We start from the raw sequence: 15,619 nt of genomic DNA, 5'->3' as shown, positions 1-15,619 counted from the left end.
TCTTATGGACTACTTGTGGCAGGAAAACATTTTAAAGCACGCTGGGTATGAAAAATTACCTTTAACATAACAGTGTTTAATACCGTTTTTAGGAGTTTCAATGGATTGTAGCACATTGAATGGCAAATGTTCTAATTGTGTTACATAATTGGACATTAGACATAGAACGATGTAGAATGGCAGGTTCTACTATATACATCAATCTATGACAAATTATGCATTCCAAACATACTGGGCCAATTGCCTCAACCTATTAGGACTTAAAAAGAGTATCCCCAAAGGAAGGTTTAGAGAAGTGGTAGAAAACAGTGCCCTTTTGAGTTACTGTGCTGTTATTCTTGCATTTTCCTGCCCTCAATACTTTTAGGACTTTTTAGGATGTTAGAATAATAAACCCCTCTCTTGATGTCTAGTACGAAATGCATCATGTCTGTGAGCCCGTTCACCCGCCCCCCTTCCGCTGTCCGTGGGCCCGTCCTACCCCAATGAAAAGGTAGCAAATGCGTCCACTTCGCATTGAAGTGGGAAGCAGGGAAGAAAGGGAGTTGTTTGACTTGGTGTCTGTTGTGGCAGCTGCTGGCTACCATCAGCCCCGCAGAGCTGCAGTTGCAAGCGTGAGACCCGTTGACGAAGGGGCACTGGGCCTCTCTTCCGGTGGTCCTCGCTTGGTACAGTGATGGTGCTCACAAGACGCTCAGACGCAATAGCATCTTTCTGCCTGGCTGGTCTCCCTCCCTTGCCGAGCAGTGCCTAGATTCCGTTCGGCATGGCTGATTAGCTGACCACCAGCCAATACGAAGGGGCTCCTGCAAATAGTATCCAATAGCGCACGGTTCAGGAAGGGTGCACATCAGAGCAGCCGAGCACACCAGCATGGGCTTATTTACGCCAGGACCAGTGGGCATGAGGGGTCAACTTCACCTCCATTAGTGCCAATGTTTTATTACAAATGTATGTGAGGGGGCCCATTTTCTTCCTTAAACTAGTGCCCATGAAGCTCTTTCTACATCACTGCCCACACACCCTTGTTGACAGTCTGTCAGCCCTTCTTTCCATTTCATGGATTGCCATTTCCGGAAGCCCCACCGTCCATGATGCCTCCATCAAGCCAGGGACCCGGGTAGAACAGTGACCCTGCAGACAGAGGCTCCAGGTTCAAGTGCCACCTGACCACATGGCCCAGTCTCAATCCGTGTACACAGACCACCAGGATCGGACTGGCCCGATTGGCTGGTCTGACAGATCAGTATAAGGGACGTTTTTTGGTTTTTTTGGAAGTTTGTAGGCCTATTTATGGCGTGATGGGTACATTTTTAGCGATGATCCCATGCTATTACAACACACATTGGCCGCAGACAACACAGATGCATGCATGGAGCCTCCCACACTTTTTTAAAGAACAGCCCAACGTTGCTTTCCTTCAATTTGTGATTTTGTGTACACACTTCTTATATTCTTTTCATGAGACAGTCGAAAGCATCTAAAGTGATTTTCAGTCCATAGAATAGACTGCACTTTTTTTGTAATGTCCAGGTTAGCACTGTTGTGGTTCTGCTACAGTAGTTTGTAAAAAGAGGTTGTACCTTTTGTATATTGCCTATTCCTTCTGCATTTTCATTTGTTATACTTTTTAGGTTTCGCCTGGCGTGTGTGTGGGGGGCTCTGGGTGTGTGGCTCTGGGTGGGTGTGTTGTTGGCACTGGGTGTGTGTGTGTGGGTGTGGGGCTCTGGGTGGGTGTGTGTGTGTGGGGCTCTGGGTGGGTGTGTGTGGGGCTCTGGGTGGGTGTGTGTGTGGGGGGCTCTGGGTGGGTGTGTGTGTGTGTATGGGACTCTGGGTGGGTGTCTGTGGGGCTCTGGGTGGGTGTGTGTGTGTGGGGCTCTGGGTGTATGTGTGAGTATGGGGGGCTCTGGGTGTGTGGCTCTGGGTGGGTGTGTGTGGCTCTGGGTGTGTGTGTGTGGGTGGGGGGCTCTGTGTGGGTGTGTGTGTGTGGGGCTCTGGGTGGGTGTGTGTGGGGCTCTGGGTGGGTATGTGTGTGTGGGGCTCTGGGTGGGTGTGTGTGTGTGTGGGACTCTGGGTGGGTGGGTGTGGGGCTCTGGGTGGGTGTGTGTGTGTGGGGCTCTGGGTGGGTGTGTGTGTGGGGGGCTCTGGGTGGGTGTGTGTGTGTGGGGCTCTGGGTGTGTGTGTGTGTGTGGGCTCTGGGTGTGTGTGTGTGGGGGGCTCTGGGTGTGTGTGTGTGGGGGGGGGGGCTCTGGGTGGGTGTGTGTGTGTGGGGCTCTGGGTGGATGTGTGTGTGTGGGGCTCTGGGTGGGTGTGTGTGTGGGGCTCTGGGTGTGTGTGTGTGTGTGGGCTCTTGGTGTGTGTGTGTGGGGGGCTCTGGGTGTGTGTGGGGCTCTGGGTGTGTGTGTGGGGGGGGCTCTGGGTGGGGGTGTGTGTGTGGGGCTCTGGGTGTGTGTGTGTGTGTGGGGCTCTGGGTGTGTGTGTGTGTGTGTGGGGCTCTGGGTGGGTGTGTGTGTGTGGGGCTCTGGGTGGGTGTGTGTGGGGGGGGCTCTGGGTGGGTGTGTGTATGTGGGGCTCTGGGTGTGTGTGTGTGTGGGGCTCTGGGTGGGTGTGTGTGTGTGGGGCTCTGGGTGGGTGTGTGTGTGTGGGGCTCTGGGTGGGTGGGTGTGTGTGTGGGCTCTGGGTGGGTGTGTGTGGGGGGGGGCTCTGGGTGGGTGTGTGTGTGGGGGGCTCTGGGTGGGTGTGTGTGTGTGGGGCTCTGGGTGGGTGTGTGTGGGGCGGGCTCTGGGTGGGTGTGTGTGTGTGGGGCTCTGGGTGGGTGGGTGTGTGTGGGGCTCTGGGTGGGTGGGTGTGTGGGGGGCTCTGGGTGGGTGGGTGTGCGTGGGGCTCTGGGTGGGTGTGTGTGGGGGGGCTCTGGGTGTGTGTGTGTGTGTGGGTGTGTGCGTGTGTGTGTGTGTGTGTGTGTGTGGTAGTAATTGCTGTCTGCTGAGCTCGTCCATAGGGTACAATAGGTCTCACATTGCGAAAGATTAAGCTAATGGCAATGTAAATGACAAAACCAACACATAAATACAAATTTTGTCATTTACAATGCCAATAGCTCTAACTTTTCCAAAGGCGAAACCATTGCATTGTAAATGCTTGCTTAAGTAGGTCTTTCAGGATATTGTAGTCCGTTTGGCATGTACTGCTGACAGATCTAGCAGTAATCAGGACATATGTTTACTTTACCATCACTAAATAAATATTACCTGCAATGCAGAGAAAACAGCAAAATAATAAACATGTCCTATCATTCTCAAGTGGGGGAAATATCTTATAACATTACTTTATAAAATGGGGCTGCTCAGATCATCAGGGGGTTTCTTGATGTCTCACATGAACCAGCATTGCTGTCTACCTAAACCTAGTTGCATGGTCAGTTTTGTCAAATAACGTCTCCTGTCCTTTCCTCTCCTGCCCCCCCCCCCCTCCTTCTGTCCTCCTGTGCAGCACATAGGGCAGCAGGGAGCAGAGTGCAGTGAGTGCTGCACTCACTGCACACTGTCTCACTGCACGCCAGGCTCCTGTGCCCTCTCTGTTCCCTCTTCCTGTGTCCTCGTCTCCAGTCCTTTCCTCTCCTGCCCCTCCTTCTGTCCTCCTGTGCAGCACATAGGGCAGCAGCACGGGTGCGGTTCAGTGCTGCACTCACTGCACAATGTCTCACTGCACGTCAGGATCCTGTGCCCTCTCTGTTCCCTCTTCCTGTGCCCTCGTCTCCTGTCCTTTCCTCTCCTGCCCCCCCTTCCTTCTGTCCTTGTGCACAGCACATAGGACAGCAGCACGGCTGCGGTTCAGTGCTGCACACACTCACTGCACAGTGTCTCACTGCACGCCAGGCTCCTGTGCCCTCTCTGTGCCCTCCGTCCTGTGCCCTCCACCTGTGCCCTCGTCTCCAGTTCCCTCTCCCTGTGTCCTCGTCTCCTGTCCTTTCCTCTCCTGCCCCCCTCCTTCTCTCCTCCTGTGCAGCACATAGGGCAGCAGCACGGGTGCGGTTCAGTGCTGCACACTCACTGCACAGTGTCTCACTGCACGCCAGGGTGCTGTGCACACACATGCAGAAGTCACATGAAGTGCTGTGCATTATGCAGTGTGCTCTGGGTTTGAAGGCCACACACTCCCCTCTTCCCCCCCAGACTCTGACGTCCATGGGACCCCCCCACCCACACACTCATCAGCCTTCTGCTGCCGTATATCATCGTATGATTGTAATGCACCGTTTACATTCACTGTTGCATTCTGGGACTTGTAGTTTCATATTTCGTCTGTGTTCGAAAACAGCAGCGACAGAGCCAGGGGCCGTTCTAAGGGACCCCCCACAGACAGAGATTTTCGGGCCACAGAGGGGGTTACTGCCCCCACCCCTCAAGAAGCCCCTCTAGATGGTCCCTCCCACAGGAGAGTGCTGCAAAGCCCTGCATATGAGGAGAGGCGCCCCTGGGCGACAGAACTTTAACACCCCCTGTCTCAAGCATGGGGGGGCGGGTCACCAATGGGGGCTGTTAGAATAGGTGAACAGACCCTAGAGCAGAAATTTGTGAGAGGGGCCGGGAGGGTCTGTGGGTGGGAGGGGACAGGAAAGAGGCCTGCCAGGGCCAGGGAAGAGCTGGGGGGGGGGGAGGAGGGAGCTGTGCTACATCCGAGGGGTGCAGCCAGGACGGGGGGCAGGCAGGGGGGCCGGGGGTATGGAATCTATCAATGAAGATTGACGCTCGTTTACTTTTAAGTAAATCTTTATTCTGGACGGAGCGCCGGGTACACACTACTGCTCTGCGAGGAGCGGTCGGCGCCAATGGCTACAAACGGCTGCCTTCCGTCCTCGCGTGACGTGTTTCCTGTTCCGCCTCGCGGAACACTAGTGCGCTGACCCAGAGCGTCACCACACATCTCCCCCCTTTACACATCGTAACCCAACAATAAAAGTTCTTACTTCCAGTCCATGTTAAAGTCCTTGAATCTCTCTGGCGTCTTCACTTCTCTTCCCCTTCTGGTTCTCAATTTCATCATTCCCTCTTTGCACTCCTGTTCCATGCTCTCACCAATATGCGTACCACTCTTGTCTTTCATGTCCTTGTCCTTCTCTCCGTTCCTTTCGCTTCTCCACTCTTCTTGCTCTCCTGCCCCGGCTTCCTCCTCAGCTACTTCCTGCTGTCCTTCTTCCACATCCACGTTCCTTCCTCTGTTACTTTCTTCTTCTCCGTCTCTTCCGACATTCTCTAGACCATCTTCCACATCACATTCCACTTTGATTATCTTGCTGCACTTGGCCATCCTGTCCTGTGACCATACCTTTCCGTCGCTTAGCAAGGCTGATCGGTCATACGGTTCCAAGACTTGTAACGGCGGCGAGAATTTGCTCTCACCCTTCTTCTTATGGACTGCTAGTTTGACTCTAACCCAGTCCCCTTTGTCCAGCTCTGCCTCCTTTACATTGTGGTTCTTGTTGAAGTGAGTCGTATAGACCTCCTGAGCTCTTTCTAGGTTTCTTTTCACTATTGCCGGAGACCATCTGCTCTGTACCACCAACTTCCTCCACGCCTGATTGTCCTTGGTGAACGCTTCTCTTCCCCGCAAGATCTTGAACGGGCTGTACCCGGTGCTGCCAGGGGTGATCCTGTATGCCCATACCATCTTCTCCAGTTCCTTCTCCCAATCCAACCCATCGTTGATGGCAGCTTGGATGGTTCCCATGATCACGCGGTTAAACCGCTCCACTTGGCCATTCCCTGCGGGGTGGTAAATGGGTGGTTGCTTCACTTCAATCCCATTCCTTTCGGTGAAGGTTGTCCATCTTGTCGAGGTGAACTGGGGACCGTTATCGCTAACGATGATCTTGGGAATGCCCTCTCTTAGGAATGTGGACTGTAAGAAGTTTATCACCGCTTCCGTGTCCATGGTTTCTCTAACTTCGATTTCTGGCCATTTGGAGAATTTGTCCACCAGCGCTACCACATATTTCTGGGTCCCTGTTTTGTTTAGGACCGGTCCTAAAATGTCCACTGATAGCACTTCCCACGGGCCATCCGGTATGGGGAATCTCCCCAGGGGCGGTCTGATTAGGTGTTGAGATTTGTCTGCCTTGGCGCAAGATTCGCACTGTCTCACGTGCCTTTCTACCTGCGTATCGATAGCCGGCCACCAGTAGGCCTGTCTGGCAAGGGCTTTGGTTTTTGTGATGCCCTGGTGTCCTTCATGCAGTAATCCCATCAGGTGTTCCAGTACTCCCTTGGGTGGTATCACCTTGTCTCCTCTCAACAGGAAGATGGAGTCTTCAGCCAGTGATAGTTCCTCCCTGACCTCCCAGTATCTTCGGAGTTCTTCTCTTAGGTGCCTCTTTTCCGGCCACCCGTGGACTACATACCCTTTGATGGCTTCCAGATCATCATCCTCTTCGTATGCCTCCTCCCACTCTTGCATACTTATTGCCTTCTCTACTTCCTGGATCGTGGCGACCACATAGCCTGCCCATTCATGATCTTCATGGTCACTCCTCGCTTCCATGGCAGCTGCCCTGCTGAGGAAGTCCACCACTTTGTTTTGAGGCCCAGGAATGTGTTCCACGTCGTAGAGGAAGTCTAACAGGCGCAGGGTCATCTTTGCGATCCTAGGAGTGGCATGCGCATGGCCGCTTGATGTCAACACACGGACTAAGGGTTTGTGATCCGTTTTTACCAAGAATCGCGCTCCCCACAGGTACTGACGGAATCTCTCCATAGCCCATACTACTGCCAGCATCTCTTTTTCCACCACGCTGAACTTCTCCTCGTTGGAGGCTAGAGACCTGGATGCGAAGCTGACGGTGTGCAAGTCACCCTTTTCAGAGCGTTGCATTAGGACTGCTCCCAGTCCTCGGTCACTTGCGTCTGTCGTGAGGATTGTCTCTGCCTGGGGATCGAATCCTTTGAGCGGGATGGCGTCGCTCATTTCTTTCTTTAAATGGTCGAATTCTTCTTGTTCCGCTTGACCCCACTGGAATCCGTTCCTCTCTTTGAGCAGCTGTCGTAGGTGGTGCGTTTTGGAGGCAAATTGTGGTACAAACTTGCTGTAGTATTCGGCCATTCCTAGGAATGACCGAACGTCCTCCTTTTTGCTCGGGGTGGGTGCGTCTTGAATGGCTTTCATGTTGGCGGCTTTGGGTCTGATTCCTTCTTCACTTATTTCGTGGCCTAAATAAGTGACTGATTTCACTCCCAATCTGCATTTAGACCATTCCGCAGTCAGACCGTTGTCCTGTAGGATCTTGAACACTTTGTGGAGCTTCTCATTGTGGTCGTGCATGGACTTCCCCATTACCAGGATGTCATCCTGAAAGAATTGGACGTCGACCACTCCCCTCAACAATTTGTACATCATCTTTTGAAAGACTGCGGCTGCTGACGCTAAACCGAATGGCATCCTTAGGAATTCGTAACAGCCAAATGGCGTGATGAACGAGGTGAGGTGTGTACAGGAAGGGTGTAGCTTGACCTGATGGTATGCCGACGACAGGTCCACTGTCGAAAACCACTTGATGTTTTTGGTCTTGGACAACATCTCGTTTATGCGTGGCAGGGGGAACTTGTCAACAAGTATGCTTTTGTTCAACTCTCTCAGGTCCACGCATAATCTGACCTTGCCGTTGGGTTTTTGAGCTACCACCAAGGGGGAGAGCCACTCTGCACTTTCTATGGCCCTGATCACCCCTTCCTTCTCGAGCCTGTCCAACTCTTGCTGTACCGCTTCTCTACTTCTGAACGGGATGTTCCTTACTTTGTGCACCACCGGCGTTGCTCCTTCCTTTAGTCTGATTAAGTGTTTGTATTTCGCCAACTCCCCTATTTGGCCATTGAACACTCTTGGGTACGCTCTTCTCCATGACTCCACATCGTCTCTTTTCTCCATGTCCATGAGTAGGATTTTCTCGATACCACCTGGATTCAACTGGATCCCTAAGGCTCCCTGGTCTCTCCAGCTCAGGACTGAGGGGCCTTTCTCAGCTATGTACAGTTTGCATATCGCTTGGCGGTCTCTGAACTCGAATGACAGGGGACAAAACCCCAACATTGGGATCCTCTGCCCAGTGTACGTGACTGGACGCAAGTCCATGGGACGCAGTTTCTCACCGTGTGTGGATGCAAATTTGTCTTCCCATACCTTCCTTTGTATGATCGAGATGGGGGCCCCGCTGTCCGCTATCATTTCTAACGGTATACCTCCGATGTGCATGTCCAACCGGGGCTTGTCGTTGCCCGAGTCATCCATCTCCAACACTTGGACATCGATATACAGTATTTCCTCCTGGTCATCAGTTTCCTCTGAGTCATTGGTATCGTCTTGCTGTTCTCGGTCAACGAATTTCACTGTGGCCCCTTTCGGTTTCCGGCGGCATACCTTCTCGTAATGGCCAAATATGCCGCAAAACGAGCACTTAGCTCGGAACGCCGGGCACGCTTTATCGTTCCCTAGATGGTTGACACTCCCACATCTGTAGCAGCTCGGGCGTCCTCCCTTAGCACCTCTCTGGTCGGTGGAATATGTGGACTTCTGCTTCCTGCCCTCCGGTTTCTTCTGTGGCTCCTTTGGCCTCTGGCGTTCTCCTTTCTGTTGCGTCGATATCTGGCACACCGACTGCGTACCACTTGAGTCTTTTTTGGCTGCTTGGGCACAGCGTTTTGATAGTTCGGCCTTCTTGACCATGGCCCAAATTTCTTTGAGTGGGGCATCTCCGTTCACCCACAGTTTGTCCTGGACATGGGAGCTCGACGTATGCATGATAATTTGGTCTCGGATGAGCTCGTCGTGTAGAGCGCCGAATTTGCATGAGATGGCGAGCTTCTGTAGGGCAACAACATATTCATCTACTGTTTCGCTACTCTTCTGTTTCCTTTGGAAGAAATTGTAGCGGTCAATCGCGACACAAACCACGGGCCGGAAGTGTGCGTCCAAGTCGGCAATGGTGTGGCTGAAAACATCGTCGTCAGCTGCGTCTCTTTCTGCCTTCGCAATGGTGTCATAGATTCTTATCCCCTCCGGGCCCAGGTTGTGTAGTAAGATCTTCTTTCTGCGTTTACTTGAGTATGGAGCGCCTGCTTCTTCTTCCAAAGCGTCGAGGTAGTTGAGGAAGTACCTCTTCCAGTCCTCCCATTGCCGCTCTGGTTCCCCTGGATTGGTTAGGAATGGCACCAGTTGCGTGAGGGATGAAGAGTGTACCGCCATTCTGCCTTCTCTGTTTCTGGAGGGTTGAACAGATACAGACTTCCCTTGGGGGCTGCCCGGAGCGTTGTGCCTGGTGGGGTCCCCTTCTTCCGGGTCACTCTCGCTGTCTTCCCTTAGTTGTGCGTTGGAAGGGGTGAGTAGTGGTTGCGTCCCAGCCCCTCCTGCTGTCTGCGCTCCTATGGATTCTTCAGGGCGAGTGTTCGAAGACTCTCCCCTGCCCTCGCTCTGGTCCGCCAGCTTGCTCGGCTGGTCTTGCTATCCTTGGGGTGGTGCTCCCCACTGTTCCTTGGTTTGCCTCTGTTGGCGCGGGCCCAGTCGCTATGCTCGCTCGCCTTTCGAATCTCCGTGGCGCCTGGTGCCCCGTGTGTCTGCAGGCCTACCTCCTCAGCTGTGCAGTCCTGCTTGCTTCGATAGGGGTGTGCGCCGCGTGGAGCCAGGTGCAGACCTCTGCCACGCTCCGTCCTGCTGTTCAGCACGTGGAATGCGAGACCGCCGGTGGGATCAGCGTCTTCTGACCCCCAATTGCCCTTTTTGCTTGCCTCCGGGGTTCTGCTTCAAATCCCATGCCTCGTCGCCATTATGGAATCTATCAATGAAGATTGACGCTCGTTTACTTTTAAGTAAATCTTTATTCTGGACGGAGCGCCGGGTACACACTACTGCTCTGCGAGGAGCGGTCGGCGCCAATGGCTACAAACGGCTGCCTTCCGTCCTCGCGTGACGTGTTTCCTGTTCCGCCTCGCGGAACACTAGTGCGCTGACCCAGAGCGTCACCACAGGGGGTAGGGGAGGGGAGAGCTGTGCTGCAGTCCGAGGGGTGCAGCGCGGACAGGGGGGCAAACAGGGACTTTGGGGTGTGTTCAGGGCAGGAAGGATCTTCACAGGTCCCTACAGGAGGCCGCACCACAGACCACAAGGAGGAGGGGGGGGCAGAGGGAGGGGGCGGAGAGGACAAGAGGAAGCAGGAGGTGGGGGCTGGGGGGGGGAGAGGAAGTTACTGAGCTCATGACTACAGGATGCTGCCAGCCCCTCCCTGTCTTGAGAGGAGCACAGGGGGGGCACATTCATTGTGTAAACAGACAGACGAAAGGGCCCCGCCCTTAACCATCCGTGCTGCAACCTCTCACCGTCGCTTCGGGTGGGGGTGCTTGGAGGGTGTACAGTGGCTGCCCCCTTCCCACCCCCTCTGGATGAAGCACTTCTGACGTCACTGCTAATGACGGGGTGGGGGCGACCGCACAAGCCCTGAATGTCAGACTCCGACAGGCGAGCTATCTTCAACCCAAACAAAGTGCAGTGTGAGGTGAGCGCGCCGTGGGATCTGCGGCAGGTGAGTTGTAGTGCTGTGTGAGGTGAGCGCGCCGTGTGATCTGCTGCAGGTGAGCGCGCGGTGTGATCTGCGGCAGGTGAGTTGTGGTGCTGTATGAGGTGAGCGCGCCGTGTGATCTGCTGCGGGTGAGTTGTGGTGCTGTGTGAGGTGAGCATGTCATGTGATCTGCGGCAGGTGAGTTGTGGTGCTGTGTGAGGTGAGCGCGCCGTGTGATCTGCTGCAGGTGAGCGCGCGGTGTGATCTGCAGCAGGTGAGTTGTGGTGCTGTATGAGGTGAGCGCGCCGTGTGATCTGCTGCGGGTGAGTTGTGGTGCTGTGTGAGGTGAGCATGTCATGTGATCTGCGGCAGGTGAGTTGTGGTGCTAGGTGAGCGCGCCGTGTGATCTGCGGCAGGTGAGTTGTGGTGCTAGGTGAGCGCGCCGTGTGATCTGCGGCAGGTGAGTTGTGGTGCTAGGTGAGCTTGTGCAGTGTGGTCTGCTGCAGGTGAGTTGTCGATGTGGGTGGGATGGAGGCTGAAGCCGGAGAAGGTGAGTGAGGGGGGTTTGTTCCCTCTATCTCTGTTTGCGATGTAATTGTGGCATAAGGGCCTGAGCTACCGACTCTGGGAGTCCAGGTTCGAGTCCCGGTGTCTGTTCTACAACATGGGATTCGGGGCAAATCTCCCGGCGCCTGAATTAAATGTGAATGTGCCTGTAATGTAACTGCAATAGTTTATTTATTTATTTATGCGATTTTATATAGCGCGAACTTTACCCGAAGGTGTCAGAGCGCTTTACATAGGACCCAGTTTCAAACATAAGGACTGACGGTACAAAAAGAATTTGCAAATTTTTGACTTACATAAGAACCAGTTGAAAACATACGGACTTAGGATTACATGCGTTATAAAAAGGTACAAACAGAGAAAAATTGCAAATGTACAAGAGATAAAGTCACACAAGGAGGAGATACAAATCGATAAACTCTAGGCATATACTAGTGAAATCTCTATCTACTTAGGGAGGGGATACACATGGATATACTCTAAGAGTCACATAGTGATGGTAGAGAGTACAAAGGTGTCCTGCATATACCAGTGATTAGAGTTATCTCTATATAGATAGGGAAGGGATACGAATGGATATACTCTAAGAGTCACATAGGAATGGAAGAGAGCACAACGGTCTACTGCATATACTAGTGATTAGAGTTATCTCTATATACATAGGGAGGGGATATACAGTCACAGCACCAAGGGAGGGACAGAGAAGGGCCTGAAAGTGAGACAAACCAGAAAGGGAAGCAGATAGTAACAAGTAAGACAGCGAGGACTGTGTCAGAGGCATCAGGAGAGACAATAGAGAGGTCACTAGGACAGATGGGGGAGGTCAGAGATCTCTAAAAAGGCAGAGGAGAAAGGTAGAAGAAGAAGTGAGTCATAAAAAGAAAATGGCGGGGGAACACAGAGGTCCAGGTCTGACACACCTATACTGAAACCTATAATAATCACCCAGAGAGACAATGTCTGTTCACTCGGCGCGAGTGGAAGGTGTTTGCAAGGTCGGCAGAGAGGTGGGGGCGCTCAGAATCTTCATCCCGCATAGATGGCCTGGGGGGGCTGCCTCCGCCTCTGAAATTAATAACGTCGCTCCACTCAAAAGCAAAAGGACAAGGCCCACTCCCTCAGCACCTTGGTTCAACAAATCCCTTTATGAGGAAAGGAAGCAGCTAAGATTCCTGGAGAAGCATTGGAGGCAATTGCCTTCCACTGACAATTTAGCCATGCTTCGCACAGCAAGATCCAAGTACCACAAGCACATCTTCCTTGAGAAAGCGACGCACTTCAAAACCCTCCTTGATTCTGCCAAAAATAGACCCAAAAAACTATTCGATCTCATCAAGACTCCGAGCTGCTCTCCCCCAACCTCCAAGGTGGAGGATTCTACAAAGAGAGCAGTGGATTTTGCTATTTTCTTCGATGGAAAAGTGAAATCACTTGTGGATCAGGTCGCTCATCCTACACCTCCAGAGGAGCGCAAATCCTTAGCCATTTTGGCAGAGCTTTGACCCCTTATCTGAAGATGCCCTTCTCAAGTGCATACGCGAAACAAAGCCCTCCAACCATTCTCTTGACCCCATCCCTAGTGCCATTGCCATTGACTTCTATACCCATTCCCTCTCCTATTGGACCACTCTGATCAACCTCTCCCTCTGGCAAGGCTCCCTTCCTGTCTCCTTCAAAACTGGGCAGGTCACCCCTCTGCTGAAAAAGCCCACTGCTGATGCGAATGACCTCAACAACTTCCGCCCCATCACTAACCTTCCCTTTCTTGCGAAGAACACAGAAAGATGTGTAGCAAAACAACTCTCCCGTCATATCAAGGACAATGATCTTCTTGATAATTGTCAGTCCGGCTTCATCCAAGACTGCAGCACTGAAACAGCCCTACTGCAAGTGGTTGATGATGCGCTGAGGATACTCGACTCAGGGGGGTCTGGCCGGCTAATTCTCCTTGACCTTTCAGCAGCCTTCGACACTGTTAATCACAACACCCTCCTCAATATTCTTCAACAGAGAATGGGCATGGAGGGCACTGTGCTTAATTGGTTTGCATCCTTCCTCGCTGACAGATCTCAAATGATCAAAATAGCGAACAGTCTTTCTTCTCCTGTGGCGGTGGGTCAAGGTGTTCCCCAAGGCTCTATACTTGCACCCACATTGTTCAATCTCTACTTAGAACCACTGGGAAACCTCCTAAGCAAATCCGGGATTCACTATCATCTCTATGCAGACGACACTCAACTCTACCTCAAGGTTGCCTCCACTCATGATCTCTCCATCCTAAGCTCTACTCTCGACTCCAATCAAAACTGGATGTCTACTCATCAATTGATTCTGAATTCCTCCAAAACTGAATTCCTCCTCTTCTCCTCCTCACTCTCTCCTCCCCCGGTTCAATCATGGATGGATCAGATGAATCTACTAGACAATAAACCCATCATTGTCGACAGCGCAAAATCCCTTGGTGTCATTCTAAACAAAAAACTCAATCTAACTCCCCACATAAATTCTATTGCAAAATCTGCTCGCTACCAACTGCGCCTTCTTTGGGGAATCCGTCGCTTCTTACCGGAGCAGGACCTTATAACCCTGGTGCAATCGCTGCTCCTCTCCAGACTAGACTACTGCAATTCTTTTCTTACTGACCTCCCCAAATCTCACCTGTCCCCACTTAAGTCTGTCTTCCATTCAGCAGCTCGTTTAATTTATGGGGCCAAAAGAAGCGATCACATCACACCGATGTTATCCACCCTCTGCTGGCTTCCCTTCTAGGCTAGAGCTATCTACAAGACCGCTTGTATCACCCACAAAGCCTTGCACTCCTCCTCTCCCCGCTACCTGGCGAATAAACTGAAACTCTCTGGAGGCTCTAGACCTTCACGCAATGCGGAGAATCGACTGCTTGAACCTCCCACTTTCAAGAAGGAAAGAACAATGGCCCAATCCTTTTCAGGCAACGCAGTGAGAATCTGGAACTCCTTTCCGCCTCAGCTCCGGACCACCGCCTCCTCCCAGGCCTTCAAAAGGGACCTCAAAGTTCTCCTCCTCCAGAGACACCTCCAAAAGTAATTCACGTCCTCTTGCTATTTGTGAGGAAGACTTCCCACTACTGATAATTTCTACTTTCCATGACCATGGGAGTGCCTTCCCAGTGGATTCCTGTGGTTGGAGTGTCTGCCTTTTTGCAGACACTCCAACCACAGGACACCACCACTGCCATGCACACACGGACACCACCACTGCCATGCACACACGGACACCACCACTGCCATGCACACACGGACACCACCACTGCCATGCACACACGCACACCACCACTGCCATGCACACATGCACACCACCACTGCCATGCACACACGCACACCACCACTGCCATGCACACACGCACACCACCACTGCCATGCACACACAGACACCATCAGCTGAGTGCAGAGTGCTGAGTAGTGAGTACAGAGTGCAGAGTAGTGAGTGCAGAGTGAGTTTCCAGAGTGCAGAGTAGTGAGTGCAGAGTAGTGAGTGCAGAGTAGTGAGTGCAGAGTAGTGAGTAGTGAGTGCGGAGTAGTGAGTAGTGAGTGCAGAGTAGTGAGTGCAGAGTAGTGAGTGCAGAGTAGTGAGTGCAGAGTAGTGAGTAGTGAGTGCAGAGTAGTGAGTAGTGAGTGTAGTGAGTAGTGAGTGCAGAGTAGTGAGTAGTGAGTGCAGAGTAGTGAGTAGTGAGTGCAGAGCAGTGAGTAGTGAGTGCACAGTAGTGAGTAGTGAGTGCACAGTAGTGAGTAGTGAGTGCACAGTAGTGAGTAGTGAGGGCACAGTAGTGAGTAGTGAGTGCAGAGTAGTGAGTGCAGAGTAGTGAGGGCAGAGTAGTGAGTGCAGAGTAGTGAGTAGTGAGTGCAGAGTAGTGAGTAGTGAGTGCAGAGTAGTGAGTAGTGAGTGCAGAGTAGTGAGTGCAGAGTAGTGAGTAGTGAGTGCAGAGTAGTACGTAGTGAGTGCAGAGTAGTGAGTGCAGAGTAGTGAGTGCACAGTAGTGAGTAGTGAGTGCACAGTAGTGAGTAGTGAGTGCACAGTAGTGAGTAGTGAGTGCAGAGTAGTGAGTGCAGAGTAGTGAATGCAGAGTAGTGAGTGCAGAGTAGTGAGTGCAGAGTAGTGAGAGCACAGTAGTGAGTAGTGAGTGAACAATAGTGAGTAGTGAGTGCAGAGTAGTGAGTAGTGAGTGCAGAGTAGTGAGTGCAGAGTAGTGAGTAGTGAGTGCAGAGTAGTGAGTAGTGAGTGCAGAGTAGTGAGTGCAGAGTAGTAAGTGCAGAGTAGTGAGTGCAGAGTAGTGAGTGCGGAGTAGTGAGTAGTGAGTGCAGAGTAGTGAGTAGTGAGTGCAGAGTATTGAGTAGTGATTGCAGAGTAGTGAGTAGTGATTGCAGAGTAGTGAGTAGTGAGTGCACAGTAGTGAGTAGTGAGTGCACAGTAGTGAGTAGTGAGTGCACAGTAGTGAGTTTATAGTAGTGAGTAGTGAGTGCAGAGTAGTGAGTAGTG

At 52.3% G+C, this 15,619-nt stretch overlaps 1 protein-coding gene across 1 annotated transcript in view; it reads left to right on the top strand.

Annotated features, from left to right (window-relative positions):
• The first annotated feature begins 10,326 nt into the window (after positions 1-10,326).
• The window catches only part of LOC147709811 (uncharacterized), a 166,499-nt gene continuing 161,206 nt past the window's right edge, over positions 10,327-15,619 (top strand). The window contains exon 1 of the mRNA XM_086928269.1: positions 10,327-10,561. The gene's annotated coding sequence lies outside the window, so the exon portion shown is untranslated. The remainder of the gene's footprint in view (positions 10,562-15,619) is intronic.

The sequence above is a fragment of the Lissotriton vulgaris genome, chromosome 6, assembly GCF_964263255.1.
Source record: "Lissotriton vulgaris chromosome 6, aLisVul1.2, whole genome shotgun sequence".
Lineage (NCBI taxonomy): Eukaryota > Metazoa > Chordata > Amphibia > Caudata > Salamandridae > Lissotriton > Lissotriton vulgaris.
The sequence above is the reverse complement of the archived record's forward strand: the minus strand, read 5'-3'. Positions and strand labels throughout refer to the sequence as shown.